Source organism: Octopus bimaculoides, chromosome 13 (genome assembly GCF_046866305.1).
Source record: "Octopus bimaculoides isolate indiv1 chromosome 13, ASM4686630v1, whole genome shotgun sequence".
Taxonomy (NCBI): Eukaryota; Metazoa; Mollusca; class Cephalopoda; order Octopoda; family Octopodidae; genus Octopus; species Octopus bimaculoides.
The window spans coordinates 56,097,261-56,107,260 of NC_142940.1; the positions used below are offsets into that span (position 1 = coordinate 56,097,261).

The following is a 10,000-nucleotide window of genomic DNA, read 5'->3' on the forward strand; positions in this document are numbered from 1 at the left end:
CCATCACTCTAACTGAACAAGATATTGTTGATTTTGAGTGTCTCCAAGCATACACACTACATGTCTATCAACAGCTGTCTCATCCAAATTTCACAACTTTATTTCTGATGTCACTGTAGTATAAACATCAAAATGAGGTCATTCAATCCTGCAAAAGAAGTCTATAGATGAGACAGATCTTTGTGGTATTTGAAATGGTCCTTTCAACCGATGTCGCTGTAGCATGCAGTGACGAAATATGCACTGGTTGTGCAATGGTAGATGATCTCCTGATTCCCAGGCCTCCGTTTATTGGTAGATTGGCCTGTAACCAACTGTTACTATTGAAACTAATGTTGCATATGTCAGTTAATATTGTCCTTATCAGTTAATCAATGCCAGTGAGGTGATCGACTTTTTGGTACATAGCAGATGTGTAGAGGACATTGTAAAGCAATTCTTCAGCTTGATGTAAGCTGGACATACATCCAAGTGCTTCCATCTTTTAGTCATCCAGTCTTTATATATCATTGCTGCCTCTTTTTAAAAGAAATGATAACTAATGCTTCTCTGTAGGATAGAAGACTGGGGATTTAGGGATGCCAATCACGTAAAAGAACTGCCTGTTGAGATGTGTCTTAATCCACCACCTCTTTTTACATAATGCACAGTGTTAACAAATACTTCACAGCTTGACTATATGCAGATTATATAACCAGTGTTAAGTTCTTATTTTCTTATTCGACCCTTTGATTCCCTGTGGAACATAATCCATCGGCCACTTTTCTCTACAATTCATGACTCTTGGCTGCCTTTTCTGCTGCTTTCCAGTTGGATCCTTGCTTTTTTTCCTTGCAGATTCCTTACAGATTTTGCTGCATCTGGTCATATGTGTCCCCGGGGGAAGGACTATCTTTCCCAGGTCTTTTTAGTTTCGAATTGCCATCAATGCTTCAGTGACTTTGTTTGATCTAAGTAGGGGTATTGGTCCTACGCAAACCCATTTTCATTCCTGGTAAGACGTGGTCCATTTTAGTCTGGCCTCTATCCTTTGACCTGTCCAGCATGGGAAGTCCTACCAGGATCTTGCACTTTGCTGGTATAGCTCCCAAGGTCATTGAAGTACACCACAGTACAAAGAACACTGGACTTTGTGTTGGCATAGTTAGTTTCACAGACTATCAAGGTTTAATAATTAACTCATCATGTTGATTAATGATTAAATCCTCGACAGATCACAAACAGATCCACAGTTCATTAAGGCCAGAGTTTTGAAGACATAACAGGTTCATATGGGAGACATTCAATCCAGTGGTTTAATAAAATTAGGTTTATTGAATTTTTCTTCACTAATTGATCATGGTTTTCATCTGAGAAGCTAGCAAATGTATCATCCAATGAGATTCTTCGAACATCTCTGATATTGAAGTAAGCAAGCTTGGTATCTACTTGGAGATGAACTGTTTTGTTTCTTTAAGCTTAATGATCAGGATGCTTTTGTGTAGGCGTCCACTTATGGAAGTTAGTGGAAAACACACTCATAGTAATATAATTATTGACTTGATATTTGATATTTATGGTAAGATTGTTTGCTTCTGCTGTCTCGGTTGAATTGTCAGAGTTGCTACTGATGTGAGGCGAGCAAATTTGTACCAGCTTGGTATGGTGTTGTTTAAAGTGTTCGATAGCATTGTAGATATCAATAACCTTGACTCAACCCTCCTCCATTTCTACGAGAATAGAGACTTTGTGAGTGGTTCCCCCATGACCCTCTCACAGAGCTGTTGCCAGTTTTTGAGGGAAAAGCAGAAAGGAGAACTGAAGCCCAGAACTTGAGGGAAAAGTTGATCTGGATAGGTTTTGAACTCAGAATGCAAAGAGCCAGAAGACTTATGGCAAAGTATTCTGTCCAATGCTCAAATGATTCTGCCAAGTGACTGAACCACACACACACATGCACACACTTACTCACACACACATATATATATATATGTACGCACACATACACACACACACATGTACATATACACATACACACAACTACATATACATATGTACACATATATATAGATATATATATACATACACACATACATATATACACATATATATGTATGTATGTGTGCATATACATAGATATAATGCATGTATCCACATGCGCGCGTGTGTGTATAGTATGTATGTAAGTATATGTATATATATATATATATATATATATATATATATATATATATATAAAGATGTTCATCATACAGAATGCTTGTAAAGAATCCCCCCCATCCCATCATTGCTATTCTTCTCACAAACCTCTAATGTTCTCTCTATCCAAAGATCCATCATATGGAATTAAATAAATTCTGTTAGGTTGTTCAGTTCTTAACAGTCTAATCTATTTACTCAACAGATTAGGCAAATGTGATTGCACAGAACTGTATTGATCAGATATAGATTATGGTATGAACAGAGGGGGAAATAAAATATAAAACAGAGGAAGAGAAATAGTCTAACCATGCCCATCTCTGATATATCAAGTCTGACAGTCTATAGTAAATAGTTTAAGTATACCCATCTCTGGTGTATCAAGACTGGCAGTTGAAGCAAATAGTCAAACTCTGCCCATCTCTGGTATCTCAAGATTGGCAGTCTGTAGTAAATGAAGAGAATGTTTGTGAGAGAGAGAGGGCCAAGAGGGCTTGACCTAAGTAGACCCTACAAAGGGACCACCTACTGAAATTGACATCTATATGGTCAGTCAAAATCCCAGTTATGTTATAAATGCAAAGAAAGCAAATGGACAGTTAGAGATAGTTGTTGAAATCCTGAAAATATCTGGTCTGGTAGGTCACATGATAGTCACTCACATAGTTAATAATGCATTACAAGGAGGGAAGTATAATACCTGATAACCAGCACAGGACTATAATCAACTGCCACTGCTGCAAAAGAGATGCTCTAGGGAGAATGAGAGGCAATTACAGCAGTATCAAATTGATGAATCAGGTTATGGAAGTTAGTAGAAAAACCATAGTACAACTAATTAGAAAGAGAATTAGTTTAGATGAGGTGTATTCACAGTGTATGCTACAATGGAGTACATCTACTATCATATTCCTGATGAGACAACTGTAAAAGTAGTTAGGTAGGAGTCAGCTAATCTACCTAGCATTTATTGATCTGGAGAAAGCCTTTCGAGTCATTAAGAAAACTAATGAAGGGGGAATGGTTTGTAGAAGTTGTGTATAGAAGTGCTGTCAATAAGGACAGAGTTAGCTATGTGTTCAGCAAGGAATTCATCTCTGCTTTTAGCCTCCTTGGGTCTATTGCAGTCCTCCAAGCCATAACAGGGAAGGTGAAGAGAGCTTGTGGGAAATCTTGTATTCCAATTACATAGTTTTCATAACTGAATTGGTCAATGATTAAGAGAGCAAATTTGAAACTTGGAAGCAAAACCTAGACTAGAGAGGCCTCTAAGTAAACCTAGCTAAGGCAGTGTATTTCTTGTTAACTATGAATGCACAAGAGATATTTTGGAATCACAGGCAGGCTGACAGAGTATGCCCCAGATATACAAGAGTAATTAGTAGAAAGACTTCACGAGAAATATATTCCTTCAAAAAGTCATCAGATTAAGCAGCTTTTGTATTTGACACCACTATAAGCTTTCTCTATTGTTATCCAATCCTCTCTCATATTACTCCTTCCTCTGTCACTTACTTTTGACATCAATCAGTCTCTCCCATCACTCTCTTACTTTATTCCCTCTTCAATCATTCTGCTTTCTCTCCACTTCCATCACCCTGCTCATACAGATTCTATTTAATCTCCTTACCATCAACCATCATGTAGCTGTTCTATCATTTCTGTTACTCTTTCCTATGGTTCTCTTTCATTGCCCTCTCTTTTGTCAACCTCTCAGACACATTGCTACTTCTCAGTCATGGTGATTGTGTTGTTGAATTTTACATACTAATTCTCTCTTTTGGAGGAAGTATTTCCACATAAGGTCAAACATTTGACCAGTGGTGTAGAGCTGATTAAATCCAATGTTTAAACAAGATTTTTATTTTATTGATCCCCACAGGATGAAAGGTATAGTTCACTCCAATAGTATTTCAACAAATAACTGAATACCCAGAAGGCATTATGTCCATTGGTGGAACAGTTGGACATCATAACAGACATGTAAGTATTCTAAAAATCCATTCTCCTTGGATTTCACTCTTAGAAACAATTTCTGTAAAGGCTTTTTGTTAACACTTGACAGTTATCATGAAGAAATAAACATCAAAGACCAGAAGTTTATAGCCATACAGGAATGAAATATTATAATAATAATAATAATAATAATAATAATAATAATAATAATAATAATAATAATAATAATAATGATGATGATAATAATAATAATCCTTTCTACTCTGGTACTTATTTCATTGACTGCAAAAACGATGAAAGGCAAACTCAACCTCAGCAGAATTTGAACTCAGAACAAAAATGACACTAAATATTTTGCCAGATGCAGTAACGATTTTGCCAGCTCATCACCAGAGTTTAAGGTCATAATATTACATACTAAAAGTTTAGGCAGTTTTTAATCAATTGACTAAATACAACAATACAAATTTTCAAATACAAAACCTATGCTTTGTATTGATTGACATTGCTGTATTCTGTTGACAGGAACATGGATATATCAGAAAAGTTGACAAGGTGCAGACAAGGCCGTGTAGTTAAGCAGCTTGCTTTCCAACTATTTGGTTTTTGAGTTCAGTCCCACTGCATGGTAACTTAGGCAAATGTCTTCTAGTATAGCCTATATCCAACCAATACTTATGAGTGGATTTGGTAGTCAGAAACTGTATGGAAATCCACTGTGTGTGTGTATATCACCTTGTTGCACATTTTATGTGCTTACTCCGGTATATATATATATATATATATATATATATATATATATATATATATATATATATATATATATATATATATATATATATATATATATATATATACAGGGTGCGATGGGTAAATTGTCACCATTCTTATAATTTAAATTTCACACATGTGCATTGTTTGTTTTTGATTTTGTCGACTCCATAGTATAGTAGGGTCAGTTCGGCACCAGCTGTGAGAAAAACAACACCATGATGCAATTCACTCTGCCAGAAATTTGAAAATGACATTCTGTACAGCTTAGCATTCACACTGGAAGCTCCAATACAAACATTTCAGAGTGTTTGGGTGTCAATCTGAGGACATGTACTGAGAGTGATAAAAATCAAACATCCAGTCAACATCATAGTGTTTAAAGCTATCGCTAGTGATGGCGACATTATGTTTCCATTCATCTTGCCACACAGCCTCAAACTCAACACAGAGGTCTACATCAAGTGCCTGGAGGAGGTAGTGCTGCCCTGGATCAAGAGGGTGACCACTGGAAGACCCTATGTCTAGCAACAGGACTCTGTACAATGCCACACAAGCAAGAAAACCCAGTCATAGCTGTCAGACAATTTCTGCGACAACATCGCCCCTAACATCTGGCCACCTAACTCCCTGGACTGCAACCCCCCTGATTATTATGTGTGGGATGCAGTTGAGCAAGAGACCAACAAAACTCCTTGTAACACCAAAGATGAACTGAAGGCAAGGATTATGGCAGTATTCACCAACTTAAACAAGGAGACTGTCCAGAAGAATTGCAGAAGGTTGGCCGAGGCTATAGCAGAAGACACTTGCTCAAGGTGTCACACAGTGGGACTGAACCCAGAATCATGTGGTTGGGAAGCAAGCTTCTTATCACACAGCCATGCCCGCACCTATATGTATAAAAGTGATAAGAGTTAACGAACGAAACTCTCAGCCCCTGAGCCACTTTGTTGCTTCAGCTAAATATTAATAATATATATATTCATGTTCTGAGTTCTATTTATCATGTTTGCATCACTAAACGTGTGTGTGTGTGTGTGTGTGTGTGTGCGTGTGTGTGTGTGTTCGTGTGTGTGTGTGCGTGTGTGTGGGTGTGTGTGTAAATGTAGCGTATTCTTTGATACATTATAACTGAAAGGCTCCGGTTTCCTGTATTGTGAATTGCTCATTTCTGATCATCAGCTTGTAATCTGAGTCTGGTTTTCTTTTGAAATATTCACTATTTGAATTTTTTTTTTGTTTGAAATATGATATGAAAGATTGATAGAAATGTTTAATCATATATTCTTTTGTTTAAAACCTTTGTATGTATGTGTGTGTATATATATATATTTATATATATATTTATTATATATTTATATATATTATATATATTTATACATGGACTGATCAATAAGTATCCTGTTGCCATAGTAACGAAGCCAAAGCACGCAGAGTGAACCCACTTGACACAGAATGACCTTGAACTCTGCTGTGCATGTGCACTAAGTTTTAACATTCTAGCTCACTTCCGCTGCTTACAGCAGTGCTCGGAAGGAAGGTGTGTAGCATGTGATCATCGCATTGTTCATGACAAAATTGAGCAGAGAATCTGCATCAAATTTTGCCAAAAGCTTGGCAATACCTGCTCAAAAGTTTTCAAAAGTTTTCATCATTCTCGATACAATCAAGGAGATCTTGTGCTACTGAAATGCGAGTGTCTTCTTGGTCAGCTGAAAGCAGTTTTGACACAAACTTGGCAGACATGCGTCTCGTACCCAAATCTTCAGTGATAATGGACTAAACTGAACTGTAACTAATCTGCACATCCTCTGATAATTAACGGATGGTGATTCAATGATTACCCTTCACAGCTGCACGCACATCTGTGATGTTTTTCTCAGTTCTGCTGGTTGTGTGTCTCCCAGAATGTTCATCAATATCAACATTTTTTCAGCCATCTTGGAAACCTCTGAAATACTTGGGTGTGACTCATACACTCCTCTCCATACACTCCTCTCCATACACTCCTCTCCATACACTCCTCTCCATACACTCCTCTCCATACACTCCTCTCCATACACTCCTCTCCATACACTCCTCTCCATACACTCCTCTCCATACACTCCTCTCCATACACTCCTCTCCATACACTCCTCTCCATACACTCCTCTCCATACACTCCTCTCCATACACTTTCTGCAACTTTGTGTAGGTCTCTGAGCAGGTATCGCCATGACAACTTTCTCTGTCATGGTCAATGTGACGATCACATGAAATATTATCATTGCAAAAACAATAGTATCTTTCTTTTTTACTTTTCATTACAATCTTTAATTTTTGATAAAATTTTAAAATTGTTTGTTTAGATAAACCCATTCCAAGAAAGTATCAAGTTGGCCGCAAGATAAAAGTCTGTGGGGCACATGCGGCCTGCAGGCCTCAGGTTGCCCAGCCCTGTTCTATATAATCACTCAAATGGCTAGAAATAGCAACCAAATTTTCTCCCTTAAATTGCTACGACACTGCGCTGGTGTCACATAAAAAGCTCCATTCGAACGTTGGGCCTCACAGAGGCAGTGAGAAGTAATTAAGACCTTTCATGATATATATATATACACCATGTTTGAGAAGACCTGTCAAACCGAGTGAAATTATATTCATGGCTGATGTCGATGTTACACAACTGGCACCCATGCCAGTAGCATGTAGAAAGCACCTACTTCACTCTTGGAGTGGTTGGCACATTAGGAAGGACATCCAGCTGTAGAAACCATGCCAAATCAGACTGGAGTCTGGTGCAGCTCCCCGGCTTACCAGTTTTCAGTCAAACTGTGTAACCCATGCCAGCATGGAAAACAGACATTAAATAATGAAATGATGATGATGATGATATTGAATAATGCAAGTCCTACATAAATGAACTGCATCACACACACACACACATACACGGACAATCATACATGTGTGCACTGTCTGGGAGGAAAATAGTAAAGTTTGGCTGGAATGGCTCTGATCATAGACATAGACCTGTCTAGCCAGGTCTGATTCGGGGTTAAACAACATCAACATTTTAAATAATGAACTACTGAAAATAGTTCTTTTAACAATCAGTCAGATTGTCAGCGAAATTCTGTTGAAAAGCGAGAAAAATAAATAACTAAATTAAAACTAAAGATGATGGTGGACGCGCGCACACACACATACACACACAATCATTCAATTACACACATACTCATGCACACAATCACAGTCATACAATCACACACACACACACTCTGATATGCACAGTCTCACATACACATATATGTACAGAATGATACACACAACAAACACATGCACAAAAATACACGTACATACATACATACATACACATGTAAAAAACACATACATATACACAGGCACACATGCACTGATGCATATATACAAACACACACTTGCACATCCATATATATACATACACATAGACATATAGAAAAAGTTAAATATACACAAACATGCGGAAAATCATATATATATATACATGTACATCACAGACATAGAAACACACATATATATACATCTTTATACACACACACACATACTTCCTCTTTCTCTGTCTCTCTGTCTCTCTGTTTCTCTCTGTCTGTTTGTCTATCGGTCTGTCTCTGTCTGTCTCTCCCTCTCTCTCTCTCTCTCTCACACACACACACAAACACACACATGTACAGTTACATAATTATCCGTTGTGGGATGATAAACCAAAACTCAAGGTCTCTTTATGAAAGTCACACAATAGTGATGTTAATAGCAATGATGATGATGATGCTGATGATGATGATGATGATGATGATTTTAATAATAATAATAACTCGTACACAATTTGATTCCACCTTGCTTGCAACCTCTCCACTGAAATCCACAAAACTGAAACCTAAGCCATTCGAGGTTGATTTCAAGGCCTCCAGAAGAAGAAAGGGTTAAAGGCAATACACTCCATAACAGCTATCCCAGCATTCAATGCTGCTGACTCCACCCTCAAGGGTGTTTACATAGGCATGCTCAATCAGGGGTGACACGGGGCTAAACAACACCCTGATCAGCATTTGCACCCAATAACCTTATATATACATTCGCTGTAGCTTCCTTATGAACTGAGAGATATCCTAAAACATGGCCAACAGCTAGATTTACCTCACTTCACTACTTCACCCTTAACATAGTCCCAGCAACGTGGAATCATTGATATCTTACTTCATCTAGTAACTTCAAGGTTTTATATTTCATGCAACTACCATCACCGCTACCACAAACACTATCACCAGCACCATCATTATTAACAACAATAACAACAACAGCATTATCGGCAGCAGGACCACTGCCAGCAACAACAACGCTATCACCAGCACCACCACCAACAATGACATTATCATCATCAAAAAAACGTTATCCCAAATAATCAACAACACATGAGGATGCATGGCCTAGTGGTTAGGATGCTGTACTCACAATGGCGAGATCATGGTTTCAATTCCTATATTAGGTGGTGCATTGTGTTCTTGAGCAAAACACTTCATTTCACATCACTCTGCAATCACGGTGACGTCTGACACATGGTACACTGTGCACCTGTTTAGGCAACATCAATTTGACAGAAGGAATAAGCTAATGTGCAGCATTAACAATTGATCATTATAAACAAATCATTTGTGCAGGGCGTTTGGTATACATCGTCTTTGATGGGAGCATCCATCATTTTTATTCACTAGTCTTGTTTTTATTGCATGTTTTCATTGTACTACTGATCTCAGCGGTGCCAGATTAAGACCCATGCAGGCGCCAAGCACTTAAAAAATTTTGGTTCCCCCATATATATATATGTAATTCAAAATAGAAACAATAATTGACCATAAAATAAAATGTTTATTGTTCAAAATGAAACAAAATTAACAGTAAGATGGCAAATAATGTTACCCACTCTATTAAAATTGCAGGCCTTGAGCCAAAATTCGAAACCATCTTAAAGCAGTGAGCTCGCAGAAACGTTATCATGCTGGACAAAACGCTTAATGGCGTTTTGCCCAACTTTTATGTTCTGAGTTCAAATATGCTGAGGTTGACTTTGCTTTCATCT

General features: G+C 37.7%; 1 long non-coding RNA gene across 2 annotated transcripts in view; it reads right to left on the reverse strand.

The window, feature by feature from the left end:
• Nucleotides 1-10,000, reverse strand: part of LOC149132919 (uncharacterized) — a 52,527-nt gene that overhangs the window by 20,755 nt on the left and 21,772 nt on the right. The gene's annotated exons all lie outside the window — the stretch shown is intronic.